The sequence below is a fragment of the Protopterus annectens genome, chromosome 3.part0, assembly GCF_019279795.1.
Source record: "Protopterus annectens isolate FY-2018-M chromosome 3.part0, PAN1.0, whole genome shotgun sequence".
Taxonomy (NCBI): domain Eukaryota; kingdom Metazoa; phylum Chordata; order Ceratodontiformes; family Protopteridae; genus Protopterus; species Protopterus annectens.
The window spans coordinates 840,985,066-841,004,833 of record NC_056731.1 but is presented as its reverse complement, the minus strand read 5'-3'; the positions used below and the strand labels follow the sequence as shown (position 1 = coordinate 841,004,833).

Sequence of the window (19,768 nt, the reverse complement as noted above, 5' to 3'; positions counted from 1 at the left end):
CTACTGTCAACAAGACTGGTTTACTTCTAATTGTATGGAATGTTGCTCATTAAGCTTATTATGGAATATGGTATTGCATTTTGCTTAAATTTGACTAAATATATTGTTTAACTGACAGTGGATTAAGATATTTCACAGTAAAAGAATTGCTGTAATTACAAAACCAGCAAACCTAAAGTCATGCCAACAGACTGAAAACCCTGCCTATGTTTGTTTCATGCTGGTTACCGACAGCAGAGTTACATTTAGTGCATAAAGTATTATTGTACTCAGTTATTCCAGAACTTTTTTAAATCTTTATATACGTACTTCATGGGGAGAGCACAAGGTCTTCCTATTTATTTTTAAATATAAACATTAACTTTGGAAAGAAAAGTGAGAAGTGTGTGACACAAAGATTAGCTAGACTATCCCTGAGAGTCTGAAAGGTATGAGTAACATAGTGGATGGACTCCATCCTGCTGCACTTGCCTGATTCTAAATTCCAACAGTGCCCCTGGCATGAGATCATATCAAGTGTCAATTTCTCGTTGCAGTACCCCACACTATGTTAACACTTTAAATGTATCCAAACCTCATTATATGAAGAGCTGATAATGAGATTGTATGTCTTACTGTGTAAATGAAATTCATTACTTATTCCTTTCATGCTCTGAGTACTGCCAAAGCCCTCATATACCCACCAAAGTCACGAGAAGCCATCCCTCACTACAGTAGCTCCTGTATTTTGATTGTGAGAATACATACCTCACAGGTGCAATGGGAGCCTTATATTTATTCTCACCTTCATACAACAGGCAGAGCAAATACTGGTGTTACACTAGGAAAACTCTGTATCAGAGTTGTGAGAATGTATTGTGACTTGAATTATCCCTGCTGTAAAACAGGGCTGGCACATAAAATACAGTACTGCACATGCATAGAGTCCTCAGTCTCCCTTTGTTGGCTTCTCTCATACCACAGTATTGCTCCACCTGTTTGTGGGACCTGGTACTGCTGGCATTTGGGCTTACCATGTACTGATTGCAGTACCACTTCCATCCTGCAGGTGAAGAACTTGCAAGACTAGTGATTTACAGACTTCAAAGGGCTTCTCAGCTCTACTGGAGTTGTACATTGACATTCATTGCCAATGTCCAACATCATCTGTTGCTGTACTGCAAACTTGATTCCTGTTTTGGAATAGGGAGAAGGGACTGAGAGTCTTTTGTAAACTACACATCTAGAGTACGGCCAGGGCATTGTCTTACAGAATTAGGTGTTATGTAACTGCTTGGCAAAGAGTGCTACACATACAATTATATTTCTGGAATCTGAACCTATAAAACAAACTTCCCCTGCAATGTAAAACAATAATATGCTTATTACTTCAGATTCTAAAACTATCTGTCCTACAGATACAAAACATTTATTAATAAATACTAATCTAGGTTCAACTACCAAAGTGTGAATAAATGAAAATTGCAATTAGATCAAAATTTGTTAATTAACTTGATAAGGCTTGCATTTGCTAACAGGTTTCTCATTGTTTTGATTGAGTCATGTAAAACCAACAGATTTTGAACCTGGATAAATAATTGCCTCAAAATATACCTATTTTCATTTTTATGTGATAAAATAATATTGATTGTCATGGATATTTCTGCAATACAAAATTCAGGCTACTACTATGAAGCAAGATAATATTGATTTACAGTAATCATAAATATGTGAGTTTGCATATAAATATATCACTTTATTCAACTTGTTATATACCCAGATTCATAATCAGCTGCAATACATATCTGATATTTATAAACTGGGTTATCTTAGAATTCAATATGCAGAGTCAAGCAAGCATGCCTAAAGCATAATTTTCCAGACTGTAATAATCTTACTGTAATATGAAATATTTATTTAATATTCTGTTGTTGTCTTTCGGCTTTTCCCGGTTAGAGGTCGCCACAGTGGAACTCCGGTCCACTAATGATTGGCAGTAGATTTTCATGAATGCCGAGGTGTCAGCTCGACGTTCAACCTTCAATGAAGGCAAGCCCATTTACGCATGTCTTTCGAACGCCCACCCAACTGCGGGGAGGACATGCAGACTCCACACAGAAGGCACTCCCCGCACTCCAGCCAAGAATCGAACGGGAGAACCTCTTGCTGTGAGGCGACAATGCTACCGCTGCACCACCGCGGAAGTCTATTTATTTATTTAATATTCTAAATAAGTTAAATGTTATTTATTTATTTATTTATTTAAAATTGTTGACTAGGTAGGTTGATTGGTCAAGTGACCATTTGCAGACATGAACTAAACTAAAAGGTGAAATAGTAAAGTAGGAATCTGTCAGAATTTAGCAGGCGGTATTTACTTTAGATGCACTGGCCTGTTACTCCCCTGCCCAATGTGGAAGCCAAGGTTATATCCAACGTGCTTGTGTGCAATGGAGATGTGCTGTATATCACCCTACCTCAGTGGCAGCCTAGACATGTCTCTCACAGTTTTCCATCTTTGGACCATGTTCCTTCACCATAATGTCCTTAGTCTCTACCAAGGATCATTACAGGGAGTACCCCTGGAATTGGCCTCCCCAGAAGATTAGCATAACCACTTGCCTCATTGCATCCATATCATGCAAGAAGCTCTTTCCTCAGTTTAGTTGAGAAATGGCTCTATAATGCCCAGCTACCAGTCAACCCTTAAAAACAAAGTTACTGCTATTTTCCCCAAATCATGCATGCCTTATAAAGCAAATTTCAAAATCTTTTCACAAACCAAACTGAAACTGAAGCAGTCATCCATACAAAAAAAATCTTGGAGTGATTATAGATGAGAACCTTAAATTTGATCTACATGTTCAAAACAACATAAAAAAGACTTACCAAAAATTAAGATAGCTCCACATGCATAACAATGTCTTAACAATACCACCAAAACCAATCTTGCTACTACCTACCTTCTCCCATCTCTCTTTTATGGTGCACCCATCCTAACCAACATTCTGGCTATAGTTATAAATAAGCCAGTGCCATGCCATAGTAAGGTTGTAAAATTTGCCACCAACAAACAATACCGCAGCCACCACTGTACTGCCCTTAAAGCTTTGAATTGGCTCAAACTGACTCACCACTTAGATTACATGCAGCTTATCTCCACACACAACATTATTTAAAAAGCAAATGACTGCCCTGCTTTTAATCCTAGTCTCCATTCCTACCATAAAAACAGACTACTGTAATCTAATGAACAGCATCATCTCAGCATATATAAACCCCACAAATCCTCTTGCCAAAGCATCTACTCATACTCTTTAGTTAAAATTGGAATCTATCCCTTTGCAAATTAGATCTACCTCTAACCTCTAATCTCTCCAACTTGAAACTACCACTAAAAGACTACCCTAAATAAAACCTGGCTCTGCTCCTGCACTACCCCAGGCTGAACTAGTCCCTCCCTCCTTCCACCTTCAGCATACTTTGACTATGTTCAGAGAGAAGGAATTAGTAAAATACATTTCTTACACAAAGATCAAATATATTTTTGCCTAGGCTATTTGTCACCTCTGGAGACATCTGTGGTCAATTCTTTTTTTTAGCCTGTTATAGCCGTCCAAATATTTGTACTGTGTATGTATGGGTTCACATACATACTGAATTTGTACTTTGTTTATATGTCATTCTTCCATATTAGGCTTTGTAATAACTTTATTTAACTGTAACCATATGAGATCAATGTGGAGCTTTTCTCCCCGAGCCTAAGCTAAAAATGGGATATTATCTCAGTCTGACTTTCCTGGTAAACAAATGTTAAATAAATAAAATAAAATAAATTATTTATTACGTATAATTCACCACTTTTTTTTCCAAATGTCACTGGGTTTAGGTGAAATTAAGAAGGACATACATAAAATATGAGTCAAAATTAAGGACATCTCTGAAAATCAGAGAAATTTGAGATGTAGAATAGTTGAAGTCAGTTCATTAAATTCTGAGTGTTTGAAAATAACTGATTTAGTTTTAGGAGTTTATTGTTTCATGATATTGGGGGAACCAGTGGTAAGCACTTTGAAAGTTTTCTTTTAATGAGTTTTGCAGGGCAGCTGTGTTACTGGATGACCCAAGCAGGAGAAGATAATCTGCATAATGCATCATCTTAGTATTATAGAGATTGCATGATTTGCATTGACAAAGAAAAATATATATGCCCATGGATAACACCTTGGAGCTTTGTAGAAGTGGAGTAGGTTACAGAAGATGGAGAACAATAGTTCAAAACTACTTGTAGTGAAGACAGTTTATTAGCCCAGATAAATTGTTTGTGCCAAAGGTAAAATACTACAGTTGTTCTGTAAGAAGAACACAGCCTGCTACACTGAAAGCTTTCCTAAGCACTCAAAGACAGGTTTATATAGAACGTATTTGTTATTGTTGTAAAATATAGAACTTACTGCTTGAAGGAAAGATGCAGAGGCACTAAGGCAGAAAGTTGTTTAGTAAAGGTGAAAGAATGAAGCTGATCTGTAAGAAAGGAATGCTTCTAGAGGATGTGCCCAATAGCTTTTCCTATAGAAAAAAGAATTCCAAGGGGATGGAAGTGTTCCAAGTTAGGTGGGGTTAACTCAGTTAGAGAATGGAATAACTGTTGTGCTTTTCTATTCAGTAAGCAGGATACATACAGAGGGAGAGAGAGAGAGAGAGAGGGAGAGAGAGAGAGAGAGAGAGTGAGAGATAATTTGTAGGTAAGTTTGGCAGATAAAATGATTAGATTTCTCAAGTAGTCTAGGATAGAGAGGTAGCAGTTTAAGGCTATGAGCTGCTAATATGCTTCAAACTCTATCCCATGATTTGCTTACCTCATCCTCCATTAACCAGTTAACAAATAAGTAAAATAAAGAGCAATAAAATTAAAAGTAGAAGACTATTTTGATAAATACATATAATCTGTACTGGGTGAAACAGAACTGAATGAAAACAGGTGTGTATCTGAGAAGTTGTCTTAGGTAGTCGTGCAAACATTTGGAATGGTTAGGATAACAAATTACTAAGTTCCTGAAGAAGCTTGGAATTCTTTTTCATTGTCTTTTGTTGGCAATGAGTTGTTGTCGGTGGTGTGCTACATATGTGAGAGGAATCAATAGAGAAATCTCTAAGTCCTTAAACGTCAGACTGGTATGATTTAATTTTACCAAAGGAACACTGTTGCCTTTTCTATAGTATTTTGATTTAGCTTCCTTAATATCAGTTCTAGTTTGCCTTTTAATATTTAGGAACATGAAGGGTGATCTAGAGTTCTAGGAGATGTTTGCATGACCCAGACTTTGTCTCTAAGTTACATTTTATTTTCCCGTGTGAGTGTGAGCCAGGGATAATGGGAAATATGAATATGGTACTTTCTTATTGGATTAAGTCATTCCTGGTCTGTTAAGAGCAAAAAGTAGACAAATTCCAGGGCATTGTTAGCCTTAAGAGAATGACTAAAAAGGGGTCTAGTTTATATGTTGTAGTGCAGATATGACTAAGATTTTGTGCAATTGGAATTGCTAGTAATGAATAGTAAAATAGATTTATTTACTTATTAAAATGATCAAGCGATGAACGTACAGTTGTCAGAAGGGATTTGGATGAACTTGTATTTCTGAGTTGTCCTTATGCATTAAAATAATAGAAAATTATTAGGAAGTATAAGACTGGTATATTGCCTTTCCATTTTCTGAATAATCAATAATTTATAAGCTTTATATTGTTTTATGAACCTTTGGAATAAAGTCCATAATTACTACCTTCTTACCCTTTGCAGATGGTCAAATGATGATATCTGAATTATCAGCAGGGTAGACCATTGTAGTTTTTCCTGTTTGACTCATATTGGAATGAACAGCTTTTTTATTTGAACATCTGATGTAAGGAGACTTTTACCACTTTTAAAAAGTAGAGGTATATGCATTTATTTTACAGAGCTGCAATGCCAGATTTAAAAAGAATCAGGACAAACAAAATGCTGTCAAAATAGATAAAGCAGTGATGGTAAAAGAAAGTTCTAAGTTAATATATATATATATATATATATATATATATATATATATATATATATATATATATGTTTTTTTTGCATAGATCAAAACATGACTAGAAATATTAGACATAAGGTTAAAGTCCTCAGACCCGGAGGCATTTCCTTTCTTCATCTTGTTTATCTTTGAATTTAGTAATATTTCGATCTTTGTATTCAGCCCTCTCCAAAGACCTTAACTGTAGATGTTTCACTGGTGGAATCCTGAAACCTTAGAAGCCTACAAACTGTACCTAATGCCTAATATAATCATCCCTTTTGATGGTTTGAAGTCATACTGCGGCTCTTGAAATCATATCCTTTGCTTCTTTATGTGTCATTTTGATAAAAAAATACCCAATGTCATTGATGCGGCTAGTATGATTGCTATATGAATGGCCAATAAGCTATCCCCATCATCAATGTTAATGTTAAGTTTCTTATGTCAGTGTACTATCAGTACTCAGCTAAACAGTATTTTCTGAGGTAAGGACTTTGGGATTAGCTGTACAACACTGTAGCAGACCACAGGGAATAATTTAATAGACCTCAAGAAATTAGTACCAATGACCTCCTGTTTCTTAGGTCATTAAAATGTTTCCTTCAGAGAAATTACTTTCATACCTTTTTTAGTGTATGTAGATATTTTCACAAAATGTTTTATAATCTGTGGAAGCACTGTTACAAAAACAAAAAAAATGGTATATACTGAAATGTAAACGAAGCTGCCAACACACAGTTTTTCCTTTCCTTAAGTCTTAGCATGTATGCCCTTTAGAGAATAATTTTCTCAGAGCTAATATAATAGTTACTATTATTTTGTTTGTCAAAAATAAACATTTACTTAGACCAGAGCTAGCTAGCATTTTAGATACCCTTAAATCTTTAAGAATCCACTCAAGCTCCAGGAAGTTAATAAGATATCACATTACCACTGCAGCTTTCTATAGTGTCCATATCTGATTTTACAACAGTTATCTTACTTCTGCGGTTTTATATCCCTCACTGTTCTTCATCAAGGCAAAAATAAATTTGTATCAACATTTAGGAAGGGGGTTATTTTTCCTGAAAGAAGAAGTGATAAGCTTTTCCATCAGTCAGAATGTTTTACATTGGATAATAACCTGACATCAGTTGCCATGAAATGAAAAAATGCAAGAGCATACAGTTGCACAACTCAGTATATATGCTAAGCAAAGGAGGAACAAAAGAAACATAATCACTGTAGTGGCTAAAATGTAGGCAATGCCAACAAATCATGGGGACGAAAATCAAAAAGTGAGGAAAAACAGACACTGAAAAGACGTAAAATGTTATAAATATTCCATGCATCAAAACCTTCACTAGAATAAAAGAAATATGTATTCAAAGAAGTATATATACTCATTTTTTTCAATAAAAGGGTTACCTATTATTAAAATAGAAGAGTATTAAGAAACTCAGTATACATACCAAGCATTTATACAGACATACCCTATTTTTCAGTTCTAAGGAAGGGAAGTGAACTTTGGGCACAGATTCCTGAGGAAAACAATGACTCCAGCACCAAACGGACTATATGTGCCTTACACTGCTACAAAAAGGGTATGTAAAGCTCCCTTACATAGCAGGACAAAGTGTGGAATTCAAGCTGTGGAGTGTTGTTGGCACACAATCTTAGTGATAATAATAATAATTGGTTAACAGACTTTTTGACACAGTAGTAATGTCTGGTTAACCAACTTGCTCAGAGTCACACAACAGGCAAATGGTGTCTGTGTAAATCTCACCAAAGGCTAAAGCAGGGTCTTCTTTTAGCAGCATGTGTTTATTTCATTTATTTACTTTGTTAACTAGTGAGCTAGTAAAGGAGATGGCTAGAAAGGTGCTTGGTGTGACATCTGGACAGAGGAAGGAGGACAAGGAGACCTGGTGGTGGAATGAGGAAGTACAGAAGAGTATACAGAGAAAGAGGTTGGCGAAGAAGAAGTGGGATTGTCAGAGAGATGAAGAACGTAGACAGGAGTATAAGGAGATGAGGTGCATGGCAAAGAGAGAGGTGGCAAAGGCTAAGGATAAGGCATATGAAGAGTTGTATGAAAGGTTGTGCACTAAGGAGGGATGAAAGGACCTGTACTGATTGGCTAGACAGAGGGATCGCGGTAGTAAAGATGTGCAGCAGGTAAGGGTGATAAAGGATAATGAGGGAAACGTACTCACAAGCAAGGAGAGTGTGTTGAGCAGATGGAAAGAATACTTTGAGAGGCTGATGAATGAAGAGAATGAGAGGGAGAGAAGGTTGGATGATGTGCGGATAGTGAATCATGAAGTACAATGGATTAGCAAGGAGGAAGTAAGGATAGCTATGGAGAGGATGAAGAATGGAAAGGTTGTTGGTCCAGATGACATACCTGTGGAAGCATGGAGGTGTTTAGGTGAAATGGCAGTGGAGTTTTTAACTAGATTGTTTAATGAAATCTTGGAAAGTGAGAGGATGCCTGAGGAATGAAGAAAAATGTTTTGGTACCGATTTTTAAGAATAAGGGTGATGTGCAGAGCTGTAGTAACTACAGAGGGATTAAATTAATCAGTCACAGCATGAAGTTATGGGAAAGAGTAGTGGAAGCTAGGTTAAGAAGGGAGGTGATGATTAGTGATCAGCAGTATGGTTTCATGCCAGGAAAGAGCACTACAGATGCAATGTTTGCTCTTAGAGTGTTGATGGAGAAGTACAGAGAAGGTCAGAAGGAGTTGCATTCTGTCTTTTTGAACTTAGAGAAAGCATATGACAGGGTGCCTAGACAGGAGTTCTGGTATTGTACGAGGAAGTCGGGAGTGAAAGAGAAGTATGTAAGAGTGGTACAGGATATGTACGAGGGTAGTGTCACAGCGGTGAGGTCTGCAGTGGGAGTTATGGATGTGTTTAAGGTGGAGATGGGATTACATCAAGGATCAGCTCTGAGGTCTTTCTTATTTGCAATGGTGATGGACAGGTTGAGAAACGAGATCAGACAGGAGTCCCTGTGGACTATGATGTTTGCAGATGACATTGTGATCTGTAGTGAGAGTAGGGAACAGGTGAAGGAGACCCTGGAAAGGTGTAGATATGCTCTAGATAGAAGAAGAATGAAGGTCAGCAGAGCTAAGACAGAATATGTGTGTGTGAATGAGAGGGAGGATAGAGGAATGGTGAGGATGCAGAGAGTAGAGGTGGTGAAGGTGGATGAGTTTAAATACTTGGGATCAACAGTTCAGAGTAATGGTGAGTGTGGAAGAGAGATGGAGGAGAGTACAGGCAAGATGGAGAGGGTGGAGAAGAGTGTCAAGAGTGATTTGTGACAGACGAGTATCAGTAAGAGGGAAAGGGAAGGTCTACAAGAGGGTAGTGAGACCAGCTATGTTATATGGGTTGAAGACAGTGGCACTGACAAAAAGGCAGGAGTCAGAGCTGGATGTGGCAGAGTTAAAGATGTTAAGATTTGCACTGGGTGTGACAAGGGTGGACAGGATTAGGAACAAGTATATTAGAGGGTCAGCCCAGGTTGGAAGGTTTGGAGACAAAGCCAGAGAGGCAAGATTACATTGGTTTGGACATGTGCTGAGGAGGGATGCAGAATATATTGGGAAAAAGATGCTAAGGATGAAGCTGCCAGGTAACAGGAAAAGAGGAAGGTCTATGATAAGGTTTATGGATGTGGTGAGAGAGGACATGCAGGTGGTTGGTGTGACAGAGCAAGATGCAGAGGACAGGAAGAAATGGAAACAGATGATCCACTGTGGCGACCCCTAATGGGAACAGCCGTAAGAAGAAGAATTTCCTTTGTTAACTAGGGAAATGAACTGGTCCTGAACACCGGACAGTTTCATTTTTAATGCAGGTTAAATGGCAGCAACAAATAAACAGCAGTATATGCATAAACAACAACATGCATGTATAGTTTTTAGCTCAGCATTTCTTTTACCATAAAATGTTGGCGTACAAATGTTGCACCATCAGCAGATTACCTGCCTAAATTAGTATTGCTTTGACCTCCTAACCTTGACTCCATGTGAATTTGACACCCATTCCCATTAGTCATCCTGATGGCAAAAGGGTACCAACAGCTTATTATACATTATAGTAGTAGTCAGTATTCTTAGACTACCATCATACAACATAGAAGAGCCTTGTACCTGCTCCATAGGCTAGCAATGAGTAGACTGCCCCATCACCTACTACCTTCTTTTCTTGATTAGAATACCCTATCTCTGTTTCTTTTCCACTACTGTAAGTGATCCATATACTTGGCATCTACCTATATACCACATCAATGCTCAGAATCACCTTTATACTCTTACTGTGGTTCTGATCACCATACCCTGTATATCCCCTCATATCCTGGTGGCAAGCTGCATCTCCCTTGTAGCTTATCCAGTCTATAAACTGCCAGCTTCGATTCTGCAAAAAGGTGTTACTGTCTGGATGCTACAGCAATGCCACCAATATTGAGATGATGTTCAGTTTGCCTCCCATCAAATGTATTATTTCCCTTCCAGTGACCCCTTGACAGCACTGTACCGTGCACATTGACAGCCAGTTTCACCCACATATCTTGTTTGATAGACAATGCACTATCTCTAATTTTAATAAGAAGATGTATAAGGTATCTTACTGAAAACCAATCCTCCATACCTTTACAGTGACCCCTTGACAAATGGCAGACTCATGTTTAATCACTTCACACAAGTGAGATCACACTTGATCAAAACCTTCCAAATGTGAACAGCATTTAGGAGTAAATATTTACTTAAAAAAGCATTCCCCCACTTGATGTATGGAGCTACCACCTACCAACTTTGCAGTCACACCATCATGGGGACTAGTAATTGGTCCTTCTGGGAAATTAAGCAAGTCACACATTAGTGGTTACAAAAATGTGTGTTGATCACTGTGTTTCAACAACAATTCTATTACTTTTCCAGATGTTCCATAATATTGTAAAGAAACCAGTACATAATACTGCTATTTTAGTGAACAACATTAAGACAAGGAGTTGCTAATGACTTAATTCTGCAGTGTTGGATTTGAGCCCTCAGTGCAAACCTGTAAAATGTGTTATTGCTATCATGTCAGTTAACTACACAGTGGTCTTGGGCCTTCCGAAAAAAGGCACCAGTGCTTAGTAATATAACATTGTTAAATGAATAATAACAACAAATATTTATATAGTTTTATGTATGAACAACTCATATTACATTATTTGATATGGAGTGCAGATAAAAGTCTGTTGCAAAATGCACTGGAGTTTCATTAATATCACTGTATTATGAATAGCTATTTATATTCAAAAAAGCTGACAAAAACAGTGTCTAAAACTGTGTAACGCTGGTATATGTTAAAATTCTAATACCAGGGCAGACTTCCTTCTACAGCCAAGAGTTTAGGCATGCACATATGTGAGCGTGGAACATTGCAGGTATGGAGTAGGTGTACAAATGAACACCATGAATAGCCTGCATAATTCACAAATGTGAGTCATGGAGTGCAGACTGTAGAAGCATGAGAGGACAAGTGTAAATGTTTGTCTTTCGGCTTTTTCCTGGTAAGGGGTCGCCACAGCGGAACTCTGGTCCACTAATGATTGGCAGTACATTTTTACGAAACACCGAGGTGCCAGCTCGACCCCTAACCTTCAACAAATGATCCCCATAAATAACAGCTGTAATGGTTCCCAAACACTGAGCTTCGGCTCACTGGAACTATTCTGAGTAGCAACTTTGACAGATAATAACATACAATGAAAAACCTTACAATTTATAACTTCTGCAGTGAAGCCCCAAGAGCACAGCCTTCTGCACAGAGAAGCACATGGAGGCAAAAACATGGTAATATGGGCAACAGACACTGATACCTCACTGCTCCCACCAGCTGAAGGCATTATATCAGCTGATACCTTGTACTATACTAATTAAGTCTCAGTGACTTTGCTAGTATGGTAAATGAGGTTGTTCCATTCAAAAGTCACTCTCTGTTATGTTAGCAGAGCAGGGATACTGGACTAGTATACTGTTCAGAAGTTTATTGGGTAGTATTCCAGCATGTGACCAAAGGCATCTCAGTTGTTTTAGCACATGCTCCCTAAATGTGATGAGCAAAATTCTTGTGTTTAATAAAAAAATACTCATGTCAGTGTTCAGGTCTACACTTAGGTGTTTGTGAAAAGCAGTAAGTTTCAAATCAGGCAAAAATGACAAATGGCAAATAGAGCCTTGCTTGGTATTCCTCACATTCCACATGTGCATACACATACACGCACATATGTGCACACAAACTCACACAAATATATATGCTCATATTTTGTGAATGTTACACTCTACTGCCACATGAAAAATATGACCCTAATGCTACCTGCAGTTACAGTGTCCATGTATGCGTTTAGAAGTAGGATTATTCAGATTAATAAAGCATGCAAAATATATCTATCTATGAATGAGGGCCAGTATGTATATCCTATTCATGTCTATGAATATTATTTATTTATTTGACATTTGTTAACTTGGCTAGTCCTTCTGAGCTAATGCCCTTTTTCAGGGAAGACCCGAAGAGAAAATCTCTAAAATGAAAGATTATACACAATTTAAAAAAAATTAGATTTAAAGGACAAGTATAACAAGTAAAATAAATGTGGTATAGAAGTGAAAAATACATACGTTTACAAAATAGATTATATAAGAAGAAAAAAGGAAAACCTTCTGCAAAAAAAATTATACAGGCAGAATGATCAGAGTAGAGAATAACAAATGTGTATACAGATTGCAGAGATGCGTACATGTTATAAAGGTTATTAGGTAACATAATATTTTACAAGAAGAGAAGAAGTAGAAAGTGGGAAGACAAGTTAGAAGAGGGTAAGGAAGAGTATTTGAAGAATATTTTAGTTTTTTGAATATTTTAATATGGTGACCATTGTTTCATATTTGCTGTGGGTTTGGGTTGATGAACTTTGTCAGCTTTCTGTTCTTGCCATCATCATGAAGCCCACCCAGACCCCCATTATAAGGCTAATAATAATCCACATCCACCCCAACACTGCTGACTAAGGTCCAGTCAGGGATCTGGCCCTCATCCTGCTGTAGCAAGGATTACTAATAGAAATATCAGCTGCATCAAGGATTACTAATAGAAAACCAGCTTACACTAATCAGTACATTATATGTTGTCTTACAGGAAGAAAAACTCCATCCGGATCATGGCAGACTTCTGCCTGACAATGCTCACCCTAACAAAGATGTAATTGTTGAATACAACAGAGCACTTACCACTTTCTAGACAAATCTTCCATTATCCTGTGTCACATAGCCCACAACTCCTTTCAAGTACTTTATCTACAAATGTAAAAAGAAAGAAAATTATATTAGCTGTTGGAAAATATTGATAAAACAAAAGATTTTCTTTAGACAGGAAAGAAAAACACTATTAATTTTCTGATGAATCAGGAGTACGCATCTGCATTAATTAATTCTTTGGGGTTTACAAATTACAGAAGTGATGTAGTGCAGATCATGCTATATGTATCAGATTTGTAGTTTATTTCAAGCCTGCAAAATCATCTTCCTTAGTTCAGTTTCTTAAGCAAATTATACTGACAAAAACACAGCTCTCCCTACTACTTTGAATATATGCTTTTAATTATTGCACTTAGAACAGCTGTGGTATCCTATTGTAAATAAAGATGCTTTCAAGATACTGAAGAGCAAGACGTCATTGAATTTCTGATGTGTAGTTGTAGTTTTCTGATATAAAAAAATAACTTTTCCGTTAAATTATACTTCACATTAATGAAATAATATAAACAGTATTATCTGTACTATTTCCTTCACATGCAAGAGAGTTCTTAGGGTATTATTTGGATATTATTGTGTGTACTTAAATTACAGGCTATACTTTCAAAAACTGACAATCATGCTGTAAAACAGCATCTTTGTATGTGTTGGAAAGAAATATGCAAATGCCTATCTAACCAATATAGTCATACTCAATATATTCTACATGATTTATGAATAAACTGCTACAAGTGAATACGATGACACTCCAGTCACACTCCATTCAAAAATGTAAGACTTACTGATTTCTGTACAAAGGCTCTAATAATTCACTGTGTGCAGTTAGGACATTATGGTTATTAGAAATGCTGGGTACATGAAGAATCAATACGGGCAAAATGCATTAATAGAATGAATTTATTTACAAGAATATTTTCTTTCAAACAGAAGAATGTGTAAATTTAACTTTTAAAATGTGGTATATGACACTTAATTACTACAAGACACCTAACAGAAAATATTTATACCATTTGCTGAATAGGATATGTATGACTAGCCATTAAAATCCAGTATACAACACTTAACTTTGTCAGCTATCTTGCAAAAAAGTCTTATACCATCTTTTTGACTATATATGCTTAACTGTTAAAAAGTGGTATATAACACAATCACTTTTGATAAAAAGATTTTACACCATTTGTATGCTGGCATTTTGAAACAGTTTTAGTCACATTATAACGTGCATGAGAATTGCACTTCACTTAGTTCTCAATATCTGTGCAATTTCTAGCTGTACTAATGAGAGACTTTTAAGAGCCAACATTTTCCTTCTGAAGTTCTGTGAGTACATAATTAGTAAGGCAACAGAATCAAATCCAATCAGTCTCAACTTCAGTGTGAATTGTTTGAAAAGTAATCACAGTGATATCCTCTCAATAACTACATACAGAGTTTCTAAAACATTAAACAAAAATAGCCATCATATTCAAACATAGTACCTATGCGAGCTGTAGCTGTTTATAAAGAAAATCAACTTTAAATTTCTCTCCATTGTGTGGATTTAAGTTGAAGCAGACTGTTTTCTGTTATGAAATAATTTTGTTGGCTTCAGTCCAACATAAAAAAAAAAAAAAAAAAAAATCAAACTTCACCCCAGCAAAAACAAAAAGAAATGTTGACACCATCATTTTTTTCCAAGGGAAGTATGTCTCCTGCAGTCACCACAACCCCATATCTCTAAATATACTAATTCTAGGACTGCACAACAGTGGGGCTAAGGACAAATTTCCTAATCCCTCGCCACTCAGCAATTTTGCACCAGACCACAGTGAAGAATTGATGAAACAAACAACTGAAGGAATGCAACAAATAATTCATTTTCCAACAGCTGAGTCCTTCATCCAAATATATATCACATGTAATATGTATATAGTTACAGACACACACACACACACACACACACACACACACACACACACACACACACACACACTACTAAGCCTTTTTATTAACTGGGGTCCAACTAGAATCTGATTTGGAGCATAGAGATAGACTTTGTTTAAACATTTGGATTTTTCTTGTTGTTGCTTTGCCCCTTTTGAGGAAAAGATGGTGAATACTCTTTCTGTCTGATTTTTTTTTCCTGCGGGATGCTCTCAAGTAAATTTCCAGATTGTCTGATTATTTAATCTTTCTTTCTTTCTGTCTTTAAAATGAGCAACTTTGCATGATTCTGCATCTATGCTGGTTAAGATGAATTCTGCTGGTGTAACCAGTACCTGAAAAAGGAGGTGATCCACTAGCAAACCACTTTACTAACTTGGATCTGACTAGCTGTGCTATGATCAGAATTGCAGAGAACTGCATTACACAATGGGTATGTTCTTTCATTCATAGGTTCATAGGTGTGTACTAGGCTAATGGCCCTGGTGTCTTTACAAGCCTAGCTCATAGGATTTCCCTGGCATTGTGTCACCCAGCCTTAGTTCCCAGTGCCTCTGTCGAGTAGAGCAACTAGAGTGATCCCTGGGGTGAATTTTCTATTTCCCATCCACTCATCAAGATTTCTCTTGAAGAGGTCCAGTGAGGTGCTTTGTTTGACATGTATGGGAAGTCTATTCCATAGCATGGGCAGTCTCTGGGTTATGAACATGTCCCTTCAGTACATTCTGTTGATTGTGGTAATGAGGTTGAGGTCTCTGGAGCATGTGGTGTTGAGGGATTGGGATTTCTATAGATGTAGCATTTCTAACAGAGCTGGTTCAGACATGGCTTTGTAAGTCAAGCAGAGAGTGCCTCTAATTAGGCGATATGAGACAGAGAACAGTTGGAGTTTTTTGAGTCTGAACATATAGGACAAGTGTTTAAGGCCTAAGATCCTCTTTGTGAGGTACTTTTGTGGCCTCTCCAGTTGTTCCAGGTGTCTAGTGAGGTACATGCCAAATGAGGAATTGTACTTGATGATTGGCCTAATGAGGGAAGAGTAGAGGGAGACAATGACCTCTTTCTTCCTGGATGCAAAAATCTTAGTAATGAGATGTGCCACATAGAAAGACTTTCTGACCACAGTGGCAATGTGGTGATCAGAAGAGAGGTTGCTGTCAACCTATGTTCCCAGATCTCTTACGACGCCTTTTGAATTCAGTGGACTACCATCAATGTGATAATTCATGGGAACCGGGTTTTTGCCAAAGGGGATAACAACACATTTTTTGGCATTGAGCTTAATGCCATGGTTCTGACACTAGTCGTTGGTCTCAGTGAGGCTATTCTGTAGGATGTCAACATCACTTGGGGAGTTAATAATAGCTCCCAACTTGCAATCGTTTGTGAACTTTGTCAGCCAGAGTCCCTTTATGTTGGCCTGGACTTCAGAGAAGTAGATACCAAACAGGAGAGGACCCAGGATCGAACCCTGTGGGACTACACTCATGACTAGTCGGCAGTCTGACTTGGAGTCAGCTACTTTCACACTGTGGGTTCTATCTGTGAGCCAGTTTGCAGCCCACCTAGTGATATAGAGGTTGATGCCTAGCTTAGTGAATTTTTCTATGATTCCTAAGTGGGGAATGGTATCAAAGGCCTTGGCCAGATCAAGGTAGGCTGTATGAACCACCTTACCTTCATCCACAGCTCTGGTGACTGACTCAAAGAAGTCAACCAAGTTGAGCAGGCATGATCTACCCTTCACAAAACCAAACTGTGTGGGATCCAGAGTTTGGAGATTCCGTATATCCTTGTTTATTAGGTCCATGATGATGCATTCCATAGCTTTGCATATCAGACTTATCAAGCTATTGGGGCAATAGTTCTCAGAGTCTGTAGTCACTCCTCTTTTGTGCAGAGGGATGACTGTAGCAGTGCACCATTCAATAGGGACAAAGCCTGAGGTGAGGCTGTGATTGAACAGGCCACACAGGTGAGGTGACAGTTCACTCTGTAGTTCATGTAGAACACAGCAAGGGATATTGTCAGGTCCCATAGAAGCTGTATTCTTGACTTTGGACAGTGCTGTTTTAACTTGTGCAGCAGTAATACTGGGTGTCTGGCAATCTACTGGTATTGTGATTGGTCCTTTGGGAGGGGAGGGGGTAAAACTGGCACTGAATCTGTCGGCCAGTATATTGGCAATATCTGTTGGCTCATTATAGGAGGTACCATTGTGCAGTAGCTCAGAGAAAATCTGGGTATTGCCGTGGAGATTCTTTACATAACTATAGAAGGCCTTGTGGTTGTCTTTACTGTCAGCTGCAATTCTGTTTCATAGCTAGCTTTAGAGGATTTGATGAGGGAACTCAACTTTTTGTTGAGGCTGATAAGGGAGTTTTTCCAGTTTGGGACTTCACCTTATTCCGCATCAGTTTCTTCCTCCTGTTGTTGAGTTTGTTTATGGCAGGGGACCACCAGATTGGCTTCCTTTTCTTGTAGGAGATTGTCTTGTTTCTATTGGGTATGGCGAGATCCATGCATTTGTGTATGTGTTCGTGCAGTGCATTACCGTCTCCATCATTCTCTAGGTGAGCCTTTCTTGTAATTCTTGCATTTAAAAAGTAAGTGCCTTAATTCCATGAAGTTATACTCCAGTTAGTATCTTTTATTACTGAGCTTTAGAAATGAAAATCTGCATTTTGTTGATTAATGATACTCTGGTTTAAATTTATGCTATCCACATTATAATAATAATAATAATAATAATGTGCTAAACAGGTTTGCATCATTGACTTTAGCTCTGCTCCCTTATTACATAACGATACCTGTCTGTGGGGCTGATTTCTACCTTGCTGATATTAAGTTGTTGTTGTATCTTTCGGCTTTTCCTGGTTAGGGGTCGCCACAGTGGAACTCCGGTCCGCTAATGATTGGTAGTTGACTTTTACGTGCCGAGTTACCAGCCCTGATGCACAACCTTCAACGAAGGTACGCCCATTCACGCATGTCTCCATGCAGAAGACGCTCTAGCTGAGAATCGAACCGGACAGCATCCGACTGTGAGGCGACAACGCTATCGCAGCACCACAACCGGGGAACCTTGCTGATCTTAAGTACTGTTTGAATTTCCAGCTGTTTACATTAGTGCATTGCTGACTTGCTGACTGTGCTTAATATACTTCTTTAACTCTGACTCTGCTGTTTCAATGTTGGAATGTATTAAGGTTTACTCAGGCTCAAATCATTACATAAGGGTAGCTAGGAGCCTACTAATGCAGAATCTTGGATCAAATACTCATTCACCCTCCCATTTGTCAATTTAACCCTCGAAGATTGACATAACAGGGTAGTCTCTTGCCAAATGTCTAAAAGAAGCGAGATGCACAGAAGTACACCACTATGAGAAGAGTTGTTAATTGTGATTCTACTTTCATATCTAGGTAAACTTACTACTAAGTAACTGTTGTTCTTTGTGTTCAAGTTGTTGGTTTGTCTTTCGGCTTTTCCCAGTTAGGGGTCACCACAGTGGAACTCCGGTCTGCTAATGATTTGCAGTTGTTTTTTTTTTTTTTATGGTGTCGAGTTGCCAGCCCGATGCCCAATTTTCAACGAAGGCACGCCCATTCAACCCATGTCTTTTTGAATGCCCACTCGACTGCGGGGAGGACATGCAGACTCCACACAGAAGGCACTCCCAACCCAAGCCGAGAATCGAAAGAGAGAACCTCTTGCTGTGAGGCAACAACACCACCGCTGTGCAACCGCGGTGTTCTTTGTGTTGAAGTCATGTGATATAAAAGTGATACCCAGAGGTGCTGCTAACTAGTCATTTTTATGCCAAATGTCATTTTAAGGTCAGCTCTTAATAACTTATTACTAAAAGCAAACTGACTTTTTGTTTAGTCTATTAGCATAGCTTAACCCTAACCTAGGTATATCCACAGTAAATAATTTTTAAATTCTTTCCAAACCTTTTAGCCTACCTTGAGGAGTAGGTGCATGTTAGGTTTATATCACTTTCACATAAAACTGGTTTAATGATCATATTTACATACATTGTTGGTTACTACAACTAGGCATTTGACAGTTTTCCTTCCTGGCAATAGCTGATTATCCATTGCATTAGGATAATGCTGAGTTCCTTTTCCAAAATGCAATATATTGCACGCTCCAATTTTAAACCTAATGTTATTGACTTCTGACCAGTCTTATAAGGAATCTAAATGGTATGGTTGGTAATATATGTATCCAATAAATCCACTTTGGAGTCATCTGTGAAGCTCATCAACCAAATGTTAGTACATATTTGTGTTGAGGACATAAGAAGATTAAACAGTATTGGATACAACATTAAACCTCGCCAACCCTTTTATTAAGTGCAGTCAATGTCCACTGTTCTCATCTTCTACCTCCTATCTGCTGGGCAACTTTTTTATCCAGTTTATCCAGTTTATTATGCATCCATTTACTTTGATCCAGTGTAACTTAAACAAGACTGGTTTGTGTGGAATTCAATTAAATATT

The 19,768-nt window shown here is 37.8% G+C and overlaps 1 long non-coding RNA gene across 1 annotated transcript in view; it reads right to left on the bottom strand.

The window, feature by feature from the left end:
• The window catches only part of LOC122796582, a 1,807,408-nt gene that overhangs the window by 476,280 nt on the left and 1,311,360 nt on the right, over nucleotides 1–19,768 (bottom strand). Inside the window, exon 4 of the long non-coding RNA XR_006363989.1 lies at nucleotides 13,313–13,378. This is a non-coding gene — a long non-coding RNA (uncharacterized LOC122796582). The remainder of the gene's footprint in view (nucleotides 1–13,312; nucleotides 13,379–19,768) is intronic.